This window comes from Nicotiana tabacum, chromosome 6, assembly GCF_000715075.1.
Source record: "Nicotiana tabacum cultivar K326 chromosome 6, ASM71507v2, whole genome shotgun sequence".
Taxonomy (NCBI): domain Eukaryota; kingdom Viridiplantae; phylum Streptophyta; class Magnoliopsida; order Solanales; family Solanaceae; genus Nicotiana; species Nicotiana tabacum.
This window is the reverse complement of record NC_134085.1, coordinates 47,773,850-47,789,239: the sequence shown is the minus strand read 5'-3', so window position 1 is coordinate 47,789,239 and position 15,390 is coordinate 47,773,850. Positions and strand designations below refer to the sequence as shown.

At 37.3% G+C, this 15,390-nt stretch overlaps 1 long non-coding RNA gene across 1 annotated transcript; it reads right to left on the bottom strand.

Annotated features, from left to right (window-relative positions):
- Window positions 1-1,621: 1,621 nt before the first annotated feature.
- LOC142181462 (uncharacterized) lies at window positions 1,622-3,585 on the bottom strand. Its single transcript, XR_012710109.1, has 4 exons — window positions 3,445-3,585; window positions 3,306-3,364; window positions 2,808-2,859; window positions 1,622-1,820 (listed from the first exon to the last, which is right to left on the bottom strand). It is a non-coding gene; the product is annotated as an uncharacterized LOC142181462 (long non-coding RNA).
- Between the last annotated feature and the right edge of the window lie 11,805 nt (window positions 3,586-15,390).

Genomic DNA, 15,390 nt, shown 5'->3' with positions numbered 1-15,390 from the left:
AATTTGGGTGTGTGTTCAGTCAACACACACATTACGTTCAATATTGTGAGAATTCAACATAATTTGACAATTTTTATGTGGTGAAATTAACCTACACTTCAATTATTAACACACCACAAAAAATAAGATAAGATTTGACTAGTGATGAAGTTAATATAGAAGACAACTAATAAAAATAGAAAATCAAGACTCAATAACCAGTATAACTCCCAAAGAGTGACTGCTTTCCACAGTAGGAAGAAGGAAATTTTGAGAGCAAAAGAAACCAACCTGCAGCTATGAGGAAGAGGGTTTTGATAACAATTGGAACAATTGTGCCTAAACAATAATATAGCCTTTGGGGAAGAGGGTTTTGATAACTACTCCCAAACGATAAAGGAAATTTTGAAAGCAAAAGAAACCAACCTGCAACACAAATGATAATACTTATTTTCAACTCAAGAATATGAAAGTAAGATAAAATTGAAAACTTTTATAGCCAAAAATTAAACAAAAAATCACTTATGTAAGCCCAATAATTCGAAATTGAAAAAGAGTAAAACTTTAAGTATAAAATAAAGACTATATAAAACTCTATAATTATTCAAAAATATATTACTTTTATCAACCCCATTGATAAGAAGCTAGACAAACTAAAGCTTTAAATATGAGATTGAAGACTATACAAAAATATCAAAAATTAAACAAAAAATATTACTTTTATTCAGCCCAAGAATCTGAAATTAGTAAAAAATTAAAAACTTTGATACCCAAAAATTAAACAAAATAAAATTACTTCTTTTTAGCTCAAGAAACTGAAATTAGAAAAAGTTCAAAACTTTAAGTATAAAACAAAGATTGTACCATGATACCAAAATATTGTACACAATAGAAGATTATTTTTTCATCTCCATTAGTAAGAAACTAGAAAAATTGAATCTTAAAGTATAAGAACAAAACTAAAATTGGAAAAAACAAAAAAGTTTTGAGCAAAAGAAATACTTACCAATAGAGAAAGAGATGGAGATTTGCTATGGGTGAGAGTTATCTGGAAGAAGGTACAACAATGAATGTATAGGAATAAATTAGGTTAAAGGACACAGTGAAGGTGAAGCAGAGAGAGAAGAATGGGGAAAGTTTTCCCAGTAGTATTATTTGGACGATTATTTCATTTTCTTGTATTTTGGAGGGAAATATTTTCATTAATTGTAATATTTGGAGCGAAATTTATACAGAATATTTTTAGACTACGCTTATAAAGAGTTACAATATTATTAATTAGTTTAATATAATATAACAACTCTTCAAAAACGTTGCATTATGATTAATAAGCGTTGCAATATAATTTGTGTATTGGCAACATTTAAAAAGTGTGGTCTTTATATTTTAAGAGCACGCTTTTTAAGGGTGGCCTTAAAAATCGTGGCCGAAGACTCTAATCAAAGGCCACACTTATAAAGTGTATCTTGTCACGACCCAAAATCCCAACCCGGTCGTGATGGCGCCTCTTGTGAGGACAAGACCAGCCAATCAACAAAACAGTACATCTCTTTATAATTACTTAGCAGGAATAAGTCTAAATCATGGGCAATATAATCATAAATGTGAAATAAACGTGATAGAACAAAGAAAACCATCCCAACTCAGCCCGAAATCGGGGTGTCACAAGTCATGAGCTACTACAGAGTTTACTAATATTTTACAAAGTCTGGACTTATCATAAATAACAAAGATAAGGGAGAAAACGGGGCTGCGGATGTCAACAGCTACCTCGTTACTCCTAGTCACCGCCTGGTCTGGAAAGAATCAGCGCTCAGGAGCGAACTCAGCTCTGCCTGTATCTGCACACATGGTGCAGGGAGTAATGTGAGTACTCCGACCCAGTGAGTAATAAAAGTAACTACAGTCCGAAGATAAGAAAACCCAGTAAATACACAAAGTAAGCTAAAATCCAAATATACAGCAACATATGGATCTGAACAGCTAAACAACAGTATAGATGCAAATACATGAATACAATGCAATGCATATGATGGTACATTCCCGTACCCACTGCGGCGTGCAGCCCGAGCCATCCATATTTATTTATCGTCGACGGCGCTCACTGGGGGTGTGTACAGACTCCGGAGGGGCTCCTACAGCCCAAGCGCAATATCTTGGTCAGTCATTGTTACCTGACCGGTCAGCCATTGTTACCTGACCAATTTATATCATACAGTGCCATTGTTACCACTGTTCAAGTATATCATCCAGTGTCATTGTTACCACTATTTCAAGTATATCACACAGTGTCATTGTTACCACTGTTTCAAGTATATCACACAGTGTCATTGTTACCACTGTTTCAAGTATATCACACAGTGTCATTGTTATCACTGTTTCAAGTCACTTTATAATCAGTCCAGAAAATAATATAATAAGCCCCTTGGGCATTTACAAAACAGAAGTTCCCAGCCCGGAATACATTTAAAATATCATTTAAGTTTTCAACACTTAGAATTATGGCTGAGTTTGCAAAACAACATTTAAAACCTAGGACTGAAATTAAATGATATGCAAATCATGCTAAGCAGTAATATCAATCCTCGAAGGATTTTACAAATCGGCCCAAGGCCCTAAACATGGCATCAAGCCCCGTAATATTAATGAAGTATATGTATCAATCACCAGTATAGTATAAACATCACACGGGATGGACCAAGTCACAATCCCCAATAGTATCCGACCCCGCACTCGCCATGGAGTGTGTGTCACGCCTCAATATAGCGTTACGATGTGAAAGTCCGAGGTTTCAAACCCTCAGAACAACATTTACATCTATTACTCACCTCTAGCTCGCTATGCCCTTGCCTCTCTAATTGGCCTCCTCGTGTGACGAATCTGCCAAAAATCACACAAACCTCGATGAAGTTCGATTTCTAAAAGACGGGGTTTTAACCATACATATCTGAATTTCGCCCCTTAATGATACTATAATGATCCCATAAATTATGCCATTTAGGCATATTATCAAACATCTTGTAGGCATAAATATTTACACCTCTTAACTATAGCATTGGTTCCTCCAACTATCACCGTTAACCAACAATTCATCCCACTATTATTCTTTAACAATTTATACTCCTAACATCCCATGTGTGATCAACCATTCGCACCCAAACCAACAAAAATTCCATCAAATAAACACCTTTAAATCCCTACCATGTTCATGTATTTAAATTGGGAATTTATGGCTTCCAACCACCATACAATAAGTTGTAATACTTGATTCATACTCATATTTCCATAATATATCCATATATGTGAGTCTAAGGGTGTAGGATTACCTTTTGGAAGAAATCTTGCAAAACCCTCCTTTGAGTTCTTGAAGGAATTTCTTGAAAATCTAAGGATTTTTAAGATCAATCCATGTTAATATAAGTGTTTGGGAGTAGTAATCAACTCAAAATACTCCAAAAATCTTACCTTAGGATCATAGGGATGAAGTTTGGGACGAAATCCCCTTGAGAGAGCAAGCCTTAACCCCAAAAATGAGTTGGGAACTCTCTAGGCCGGTCTTGGGGTACTTAAAAACCTTCAGTCGCGTAGTTCGCGCGTTGTTCGCGCGTTTTGCTGAGCATTCTGCCTCAGACGCGCGAAATGCGCGACTTCGCGCGATACTTCGCGCGCTCTGACACCTGACCTGTGAAATGCTCATAACTTCCTGTATACACTTCCAAATGACAAACGGTTTGTTGCGTTGGAAACTAGACTCAAAGAGCTTTAATTTAATAGGTTGTAGCTCACACAACTCCTTATATAACGAGAGATATTATCATTCAAAGTGAGGCCTTGTGCGCACTCATTTACAACTTTCGTCTATTATGAAATTTCCAACTTCAAAAGTTCCCGTTAGCCATCCGAAATCATCCCGAGGTCCTCGGGACCTCAACCAAAAATACCAATAAATCTTATAATATTATTCAAACTTGTTCCAATTATCAAAACACCTCGACTAATACCATAATTATTGAATTACACCGAATTCAAGTCTAAGTTCCTTTAAAACTTCCAAAACGCGCTTTCGATCAAAACTCGACCAAAATATGTCCGAATGACTTGAAATTTTGCACACATATCCAAAATGGCATAACGAAGCTGCAGAAATTCTCGAAACTCTATTCCGACCGTCGGATCAAAATTTCATCTATCAACCGGAAATTGCCAAAATACTAACTTCGCCAAAATGAGCTAATTTCTTATCGGACCTCCAAAATTAATTCCGATTGTGCTCCTAGGCCTTAAATCATCCCCCAAAACTAACAGAATCATCGGAATTCAATTCCGAGCCCTCTAACTCACAAGTCAACGTCCGGTTGACTTTTCCAAACTAATTCTTCCTTAAAGAGACTAATTGTCCCATTTCATACCAAACTCGATCCGAATTGACTCAAATTCACCAAGTACACATATTGAAACATGAATAAGCATTTAACGGGGAATACAGGATGTAAATACAGGAAACGACGGTTCGGGTTGTTACATATCTATAGATATTTTTGGCAACACTTTTCAAGCGTGGTTTATAATTAGTGTGGCTGTAGGCCTAAAATGCTGTAGTGTGAGGGACTTTTAGAGATATCAATTGGGTAGTGATTCTACATTTGATTTTGGTTATATCCCACTAGTCTATCATTAATTTTATCATTTAATTTCGGATTTGGAGTGAAAAATTAGAAAAAATGGGAAGTTCTTCAACTAAGATTTTGGGTTTTGATTGGGATATTGACATCGGATTTGGATAATTTTGGTACGAGTGAAATCGTGAATGAATGTGTATTCATATTTTGTGACTTTTGCCCGATTTCGAGACGTGGGCCCGGGGAGGTTTTTTAGGACAATTTTTGAATTTCTTGTTTAAGCCTTGATTTCATTAATTAAATTAGTCTATTATAGTTATATTTATGATATGTAATTACTTTTGGCTAGATTTGGGCCATTCAGAGCCGAATAATCGTGGGAAAGGCATTGTGAGTGATTGATTGAGTTTGGTTCGAGGTAAGTGGCTTGCCTAACCATGTGTGGGGGAACTCCCCTTCGAATTTGGTACTGTTTTTGATATGTGAGTGCCGTGTACGTGAGGTGATGAGTACGTACACGGGCTAATTATTGTAAAAAACCCGATTTCTACTAAGTAATAACGTATTTCCTTCTTATTTTAGTTATATCAGCATGTGTAATATCTTGTTAGCTTAGAATACCATGTCTACTTGCCTTAATTGTTTATCTGAACTCTGTGCAGCATGTTTAGTGAATTTCTCATTTTTCCTTAACTTGAACTTAGTCTAAACTGTAGGCTTTCTTTCTGTGACTGTTATTTCCGTTGTTTGAGCTGCATATTTACTTTGGGACTACGGAACGGTATTTCGGGAGATCCCCCTGCGTATTTACTTTGGGACTGCAGAATGGTATTTCGGGAGATCCCCCTTCCTTGCATATTTACTTTGGGACTACGGAACGGTATTTCGGGAGATCCCCCTGTACATTTATGTTTGAGACTACGAGACGGTATCTCGGGAGATCGCCTGTTGTTATCTCTGCGTATTGAGCTGTTACCTTGCTATGATTTCATTCTTGTTAACTTTTGGTCTTTATTTTAATGCGATATTTCATTTTGTCTTGTTTTTATTATATATATATACTAGTAGGGCCCTGACCTGACCTCGTCACTACTCGACCGAGGTTAGACTTGACACTTGCTGGGTACCGTTGTGGTGTACTCATGCCCTTTCCTGCACATATTTTTCGTATGTAGATCTAGGTGCTTTATACCAGTCTCATTTTTAGTTGCACAGTTGCTGCCATTCCGGAGACTTCAATGTATATCTGTCACGTCCGCAGACCTCGGAGTCCCCTTCTATCCCTTTTGATATTGCTTCCCTTTAATGTATTCTAGTACAGATGTATAGAACAGTAGATCTTAGAAGCTTGTGACTTATGGTGTTCCGGATCCTGGGAGAGTTGTGTACATTTCGAGAGTGATTATTGTATATGTTGAGCAGCATCTCAAATGCTTGTTTAAATTATCTGTTATTGTTAGTTGTTAAATTTTAAGTTTTTCATTTCTTTTCCGCAAATATTAGGCTTACCTAGTCGTAGAGACTAGGTGTCGTCACGATAATTCATGGAGGGAGAATTTAGGTCGTGACATATTCTGTGTAATGTTCAACTCAAATTGAGTTTCATATACAATGACCAACTCTACTAAACTAGATATCTTCTGGAAAATGTTCCCATAAGTAGCTTTATTCCATGTAGACAATACTTTCTTCTTCTTCAACTTGTAGTTGAACATGATAAAAGGGTTACCAATAAAATTTTCTTGCCAATTATCCTTCACTACATCTAGGAAATATTCATGTTTTTATCTAAAACTTTAAGAACTTGAAATACTTTTTATAGGATCAGCATTGAGGTCACAAGATAGGATCATAGGGTTGTGATATGAGCCTGTTTTGGACAAGTGTGTCACCTCTAATCAAGGCAACATTTGTTGAAATTCTAGGTTAGCCAAACATCTATCAAGTCGTTTGAAAATACAATCACCATCAATTCTGTCATTCCACCATGTATATATGCATCCTTTAAATTCTAGATCAAACAAATTGCAAGTGTTTATGTAATGCCTAAAGTCCTTCACTTTATTTACTGAAACTCGTAATCCCCCAAAATTCTCTTGTTCATCAACAATAATATTGAAGTCACCACCAACTAGACAAAGGATAGCCATATCATTAGCTAATGCATACATTGAATTCCCAAAGTTCAATTCTCTCCACAACATCACATTTAGCATACACAAAAGTGGCTATAAAATCCTTTTTAGTTTCCAGATTAAATAGTCTAAGTGTCAATTGTTGTTCCATGTCAAACAAAACTGAAACTCATAAGCTTCATTCACAAAGTCCCAAACTTTATTAGAAACATTAGCAAAAGCATGTTGCAATCTAAGTTGCCTCATATAACCTTCCAACTTGCAGGCATTTTGCATTGGTTCCATTAATCCAATCAAGTAGAATTGGTATTACCTATGCATTGTCACAAGCCTTTCAAAGGTTTTCTTAGTGTTGACTGATCCAGTATTCCATATAATAGCATTCATAGCTAATTTATGAATTTAGATAATGTCCTTCTCATTTGTACCCCAGTGCCTTCCACACTAGGACTTTCTTTTTGTTGTTTCTTTCTTCCTTTACCTACTGATTTGCCTCTATAAATTTGCCTTGGAGATAGGTTTCCCTGCCTTGCTGTATTCATGAAATTTTGGGTATGGATTCTTCATCAATATCCCTACCTCCCCTATCATCATGATCATCTTCAATACCATCCACCTTTTGATGCACCAATTGATTCTTTCCAGTCTTAGGTAAAATAGTCTTTTTGGCACTCTCTTTAGGAAATTTTATCACTTGAAGACTAGATTAAGAGGTCACCACATGTTGCTTCTTATCCTCCATCCCAGCATTACCCTTAAACTTCATAGGAAGATTAGGGTTTACTGTAGTTGAGTTAGTGTTAGGGTTAGGGTGCACCGGATTCACTGTTTCATTCCCTTTTGAGACTTCTCAGGATCTTTTTCATTGGCCCTTTTGATTATCCCAACATCCATATCAGTTGGTTCATTCTCCTTATCCCCTTTAGGAATGGTATCAACTAGTTGAGTATCTTGATATCACTATAAGCTTGAACCTCATTATTAGATTCATGGCCCACTGATTGCCCATTTTCATTCTTTTCTTCCTCAGAATTTATTTCACCTTCCTCCCCTGATTCTCTACCTGATCGCTCCATAGCTTGCTCTGCTGTACATTTCCTGTAGCAACTGTTTGTGAGGGAATCTCTTGGCACGATTGGCTTGTTGTAATATATGCTAACTCTCCACTTATTTTCTCCTTATTAACACTTGCCGCATTGTCTTAATTGCATTTGGATGTCCCAGTCCTAGTAATGATAGGATTAAAAACATGTGCAACTGGATTTAACGATTTCCCATTACTTGCAGAATTTGGTTTAGGGTTAGGGCTACGATGAACAGTGTCCAGCTCCACCACTACTAGCTGTTTGTCAGCTTCCTTTTCATCCTCAACTTCATTCAAAACTGCAAATTTAGTAGCAGTTTGAACCTGTTGAGAACCTCCATTTTCAACTAGAATAATTTCTTTTCTAGTTCTATCTTGATCTCTACTTTTCTTGTCTCCATTATTCATTCGATTGTCCCTAACTTCTTTCTATTGTTCAATTGAATTGCCAACAATCTTACTTGTAATAATTCTCAAAGGAGCTTCTTCTTTATTCTTGTATTCCTCATTATCATGGACATGTTGCTTCTCTTTCTCCTCTGCTAATTCAGGATGCAATCTTCTACATTCCTCCTCATTGTGTCGTTGCAACATGTATTCCTTACAATACTTAGGAATATAATCATATTGTATCTTTACCTATTCAGTCCTTATTTTCATAGTATTGTCATGATCCAAACCGATGGGCCGCGACGGGCACCTGGTACCTTACTCAACCGAATACCAACATAACGTATCTTTCTTATTACATCATCATAGACACGTGACATACGGGCCTAATAGGCCAACATGATCTTTTATAAACACAAAACATAGGCCGACAAGGCCGTACAATCATTCACGTACACAACATATGTCTACAAGCTTCTAAGAGTACATGAATATCATAAAGGTCGAGACAGAGTCCCGCCATACCAAACAATACATGTCTAAATCATACTAACCAAACATGCAACTCCGAAGCAAATGGAGCGCCCCAACATCTTTCGCTGAGTTGATAGCCTACTTGGAGGGATCTCGACCTGTCTATCGGGACCTGCGGGCATGAAACGCAGTGTCCCCAGGCAAAAGGGACGTCCGTACGAATAATGTACTGAGTATGTAAGGCACATAACTGAATACATAAGAGACATGGAAGAAATATAGAGTACATGACTCAACCTGTAAATCTGAATAACTTTGCAAATCATAAATTACTTTTAGCGTCATGCATATGCGTATGAATGTGTGACGGCCCGACCCGTCATCTCATGAGTTACTGTCTCATTCGTCCCATTTTCTGCTTCCTCATGTTTCATTATCGGTATTGGGTGTATTAGAATTTATTTGGAGCGATTTTGATAAGAAATGAGACATTTAGTCTCTTTTAAGAAGGTTTAAGTTGGAAAAGTCAACCAGATGTTGACTTATGAGTTAGAGGGCTCGGATGTGAATTTCGACGGTTCGGTTAGTTCCGAGAGGTGATTTGTGACTTAGGAGCAGGATCGGAAGTAATTTTGGAGGTCCGGTGTTGAATTAGGCTTGAATTGGCGAAGTTAGTATTTTGGCGAATTCCGGTTGATAGGTGAAATTTTGATCCGGGTGTCGGAATGAAATTCCGAGAGTTGTTGTAGCTTCATTGTGTCATTTGGGATATGTGTGCAAAATTTCAGGTCATTCGGACATCGTTTGGTCGGGTTTTTGATCGAATGTGTGTTTTAGAAGTTTTAAAAGAACTTAGGCTTGAATTCGATATAATTTGATGATTTTGGCGTTAGTTGAGGTGTTTTGACGATTGGAGCAAGTTTGGATAATTTTTTAAGACATGTTGGTGCTTTTAGTTGAGGTCTCGGGGGCCTCGGGTGTATTTCGGAAGGTTAACAGATCGATTTAGGCACGAAAAAAATAAAGCTACTGCATTTTTTTACAGCACTGTGAACAGTAATTATGAACAGTGCCCCGTAACAATATTCGTGAATAGTGCTGTGAACAGTACCCCCCGTAATAGTATCCGTGAATAGTACCCCGTGAACAGTACAGGGGTGAACAGTAATTCCAAAAAATTCTGGGCAGAATGTTTACATTTCATTCGCGAAAAACACCCCATTTCTCCACCATTTTTAGTCATTTTGAGAGCTTTTGGACGGGGATTGAAGGGAGTTTCAACTAAGATCGATTGGAGGTAAGTTTTATGAGTTAAATACATGATTTTATTGAAGAATCATCCTAGAAATCCATGAAAACATAGCCAAATTATAAGAAATTAGGGCTTGAGATTGAAATTCTAAATTTGGGATTTTAGGGGTCAAATGGACTCCGATTCTTGTGAATTTGGTATGTATAGACTCGTGGCGAGATTAGGAACATTTTGATGTAAAAATTTCTGGATTTCAAGACGTGGGCCCGGGGCTCGGGTTTTGCAAATTTCGTGATTTTTGATATTTTTCGAGTCTTTTCGATTGGGTTATATTCCTTAGCCTATTGTGATGTATTCATTGTGGTTTTGGCCAGATTCGACGCGCGAGGAGGTCGATACGAAAGGAAAGGGCATCGCGGAGTAGTATTTGGCCGGCTAGAGGTGAGTAATAGATGTAAATGATGTCCTGAGGGTTTGAAACCCCGGAATTTCACATCGTAACGCTATATTGAGGTGACTTGCACGCCGGATAACGGGCGTGGGGTAGAGCACCATTGGGGATTGTGACTTGGTCCGTCCCGAGAGATATTTTACTACATTTTTGGTTAAGACGTATACTTTATTATTGTGAATTGGGCTTGTTGCCATGCTTGGGGCCTTGTGCCGACCTATAGAACCCTTAGGGGATTTTTGACTGGTTTTTCTCACTTATTTTGTTAAAGAATTTATAGCCTCAGTCATGTTTCCAATTGTAGGCTTCTTGCCAATTATTTGAATCCTTCAGGGATTGATATCACTGCTTTCGCATATTTTGCATATCATTTGACCTCAGTCCAAGGTTTTAAATACTGTTTTGCAAACTCAGTCATCTTTCTAAGATTTGAAAACTTAAATGATATTTCGGGCTGAGAACTACTGTTTTACAAATGCCCAAGGGGCTTATGATGATTTCTGGACTGAGCATGGATCGGGCTGCGCGTCGCAGCAGTGTTATATTGATATTGAGGCCGAGAGCCTGGTTGATTACATTGATATTGAGGCCGAGAGCCTGGTTGATTACATTGATATTGAGGCTGAGAGCCTGAGGGATTATACTGAGATTGATATGAGGCCGAGGGCCTAGATTTGATGCCACGAGATGACTTGTTATTGCGCTTGGGCTGTAGGAGCCCCTCCGGAGTCTGTACACACCCCCAGTGAGCGCCATCGACGATAAATAAATATGGATGGCTCGGGCTGCACGCCGCAGTGGGTACCAGAGGGTACCGTCATATGCATTACATTGCACTTATGCATTTATTCTTTATCTGCATTATCTGCCATAATAATTATGTGCTCTTATTTCATTGATTGGTTGCTTTATACTGTTCTGAGCCTGAGGGGCTGATACTGAGCCCGAGGGGAAGATTTCTACTTATTATTTTGATACTGAGCCCGAGGGGCAGATTTCTAATTATTATTTTGATACTGAGCCCGAGGGACAGATTTCTACTTATTATTTTGATACTGAGCTCGAGGGGCAGATTTCTAGTTATTATTTTGATATTGAGTCTGAGGGGCAGATTTCTACTTGTTGTTTTGATATTGAGCCCGAGGGGCAGATTTCTACTCGTCATTTTACTGCCAAATTACCTGTTTTACTGGTTTAAAAGAAATTTCACATGATGTTTTACTGAATTGTTATTTTAAATGATTTCACTGCTTCTGTATAGAATGTTGTGTGCCTTAACGTGTTTTCTTACCTTCAGTCATTATTTATATTTATTACTCACTGGGTCGGAGTACTCACATTACTCTATGCACTATGTGTGCAGGTACAGGTATTCCTGAGGCATAAAGCAAGTTTTCTGCTGTTCAGTTTACATCAGAGTTATCGAGGTAGCTGCATGGCGTTCGCAGCCTTGATCTCTCCCCTCTATCTCTATCTTTTATTCGGCATTTTTTCTAGACAGACTTGTAATAGGTGGATATTCTGTATTAGAGGCTCATATTCGTGACACCGGATTCTATTGAACTATGGTGTGGTATTTTAGTTGAATTTCCGCAGGTTTTATTATTAATTATACACTTGAAAGTGATGACTTAGTAAATTCTCTGTGATATTTATCTATAATCTGAATAAGAATTTGGGATAATGTTGTTGAATGGTCGGGCTTGCCTAGCAGTGTGTTGGGGGCCATCATGACCGGGGTTGGGGTCGTGACAGAATGTCATGTCGTGCATAGGTACATGTTTTATAACATCATCAGCCTCTAAGGGCATCCCATCATATCATATTAGCCACCGTGGTCAAAATTATCAACGTATACCAGCTGATCAGGTGGTGATGCGTATATAACGCCAAAACCTTTTCCATATCCCATACACACACATACACACACACACACACACACACACACACACACATATATATATATATATATATATATGCGTATATAACGCCGTTTGAATCATATTTCAACCACTGTGGGCAACATCATTATCATATACCAGCTGATTAGGTGGTGGTGCGTATAACGCCGTAATCTTTTCCCATATCCCATATACATATATTTACATATATACGCGTATATAACGCTATCTGGTCATGGGTCAATGCACATGTATACATGAGTGAAATGCATGAAAAATACATAATAATCTCGACATTCCTTCCGAATAAACTTTTTCAACTGCGTATTATTCTGAGACCCATGAATAGAGATAATAGTAATTCTCATGGAGAATCAAGAATATAGACACCCTACTATTTCTATTAATAGAATAATTATAGAAAACTGTGTATTTGCTCGTTTCTTTAGTATAATTTGGACCATGCCAAAAGAAATAAGGGAGGATCTTAACATACCTGAAGTAGGGAAAACTCCGTATAATATTTCGTTGGAAACCATCGGGGATTGAACTTAGAACCCTAAAAATTGGATTAAGCTTATGCTTTTAAAATTCTTGAACGAAAACTGCTCCTGTTTCTTTTAATATTTTTGAACGAATTTTTTTTAGCTTCTGGATTCTTGAAGTACTGAACGAAAGAAGCAACTTTAATTTCAAGCTCCAAACTTCTTTCAAATCGAGAAAGAATGTGTTTTCTTGCCCTTTTTTTTGAGGAACTACGTTACTCATTTTTCAAATGTAAAATGGAGACTTTTGACATATGATTTCTAATTTGAACGTAAGGGACAATCTGATCTCTTGTCCAAAATGGACATGGAAACAAAGACATTTTACCAAGTCTTGCTTTGTTAATCTTTCATTTAATCCTTGGTAGCCACCTACTCACAATCATTATGAATCTTTTCCTCAAGTAGTGGCCTTCTGCCACGTTTTGTTGGGGGTTAATTTATTAATTATTTATTCACTTATTAGTTAATTGGGCAATGTTTTGTTATCCGGTAATTAATCAATTACCCGCATAATTTAAAGATTACCATAAATTACTTAAAATTCTATTTAGTTTTAAAATACTTTATATATATTTTATATATTATACTACTGTGGTCATATGGAACCTTACATGGTACTAGTTCATAATTATCGGGTATTATCGCTAGACCCGTATTTTATTTCAAATTGTCCACTTTCAATGAGACTCGCTTTCTTTAATCCGTGCACCCATTTATCCTTCATAACACTTATTTATCACCTTTATAAATAGCGTAATCCTTATAATATCCAAATAATCTTTTACTTGGACTGATGTCAATTTCCTTACGACAAATCCAACGTACAATACTACAGGGTGCAACATCGTCATAACTTAATACTGCAAAGCATAAATCCACCGTAATGTAATACTGCTGGGTGCAACACTGTCGTAACTTAATATTGCAAAGCGTAATATCGACGTAATATTGCGGGGCGTAACATCATTCCCCCCTTTGGAATATTCGTCCTCGAATGTTGGATGATGCTCTTATCATTTTCGTAACTTATATCTTTTATGAATACCTTAATACTCTTCTTGCCATTTAAGCAGTTGCTCTGTGAATAAATCCAAAGTCTAGGATATTCCCCCTTTTAGTCTTTTTGCTCATATCATGACCTGTGGTCGAAATCTTCCTAATCTTGCAACTGTTGTTACGTCCTATCATGCAACCTGTATGACCCTGGCTTTGTAAGTGCACTTATACGATTCATCTTTCCTTTTTCCTTTTGTATTTTAGTCAATATCTAGGCCTTACTTTGTATATACAAGGCTTAATAGGATGCCTCTTTGGGCCTCTATAGGTGTACTGAAGTCCTTTGCTCGATACTTTGTAGAACTTGTGAATATGGCCATATCTCATTTCATAGATCTGGTTACCCATTCATATGACTTTACTGCATTTACATGGGTTATACTATACCATAATTTTTGCTTCAATCTACCTTTACTGAGGTATGCTTACCAAGCTCCCAGCTACTTTTGTTGCCTATCCTTTAGGTATAAATCTCAGTCCTTCAATGCTCTTTCATTACCCGTCTTAAGAATAACGGCCTAATCTCATCTCATACTTTGTGACTTTTGTCTATCCATTGTTGATTCGCCTCAATATTAGTCTACAATATACCACTGATAACTTGAAACTTCTTACGCCATATCTTGCCACTAGGGCTTACGTTCCATCGAGGAATATTTGAAGTGATTTTCCTGATCCACTTAGGGGTGATACTATACTTCAATGACCGTATTATATAGCATCCCAATGTGATTCACTTATGTGGGTATTTTAATCTCGTACAATCCATGAAATCCTCTTGAAATCATTACTCACTCGAAGGCCTAAACGTCACCATTTATCCATCACAATTACACCCTCATTGTACTATTAGGGCAGCATTCCATCTTTTCTAAATGCTACTAGTCTTAGACTCCTTTGAGTTCATTCAGGCTATACTGAGCTTTCTATAACTTAGAGAAACCATCAGGTCTTCTTGTTTTCATGGGCTTAATCCCAAGGACTTATCCATTCTCGTCACCTTCTCACTCGCGTTTTCTTATCCTTACTCCTGTCTTCCTAATACCTTGTCGCTCTACCATACTTTATCTTGCAACCAACACATATCCATTTATACTACTTGCAACCTTTCTTCAACTTGCTTGTACCATAGATTTCCTTATGTTATTCTGGAATATCAAGCGAGACATCATATTGTCTCTAACTATTCTTTACTCTCATACTCAGGTTTTTCGATACCTAGACCATAGGATAGAAGATATGCAACTGACGCTGCTGCTATCATTCCTGGATATTAAATCCCCGCGCTTCTAACCTTTTATCCCAAGTATGGAATATTCTTATCCTTCTGCTTTTGAGTATCTCGTTCATTGTTCAACTTTACCTTACTTTCCTTAAAAGCCTCACATCACATCTTCTATCTCTTTCATGACCTTCCCTCCACACAGGTATAATTCACATCCACGTCTTGAACTTCTATTATAATACATTAACCTCTTTACACAATCTCGCGAGAGCTTCA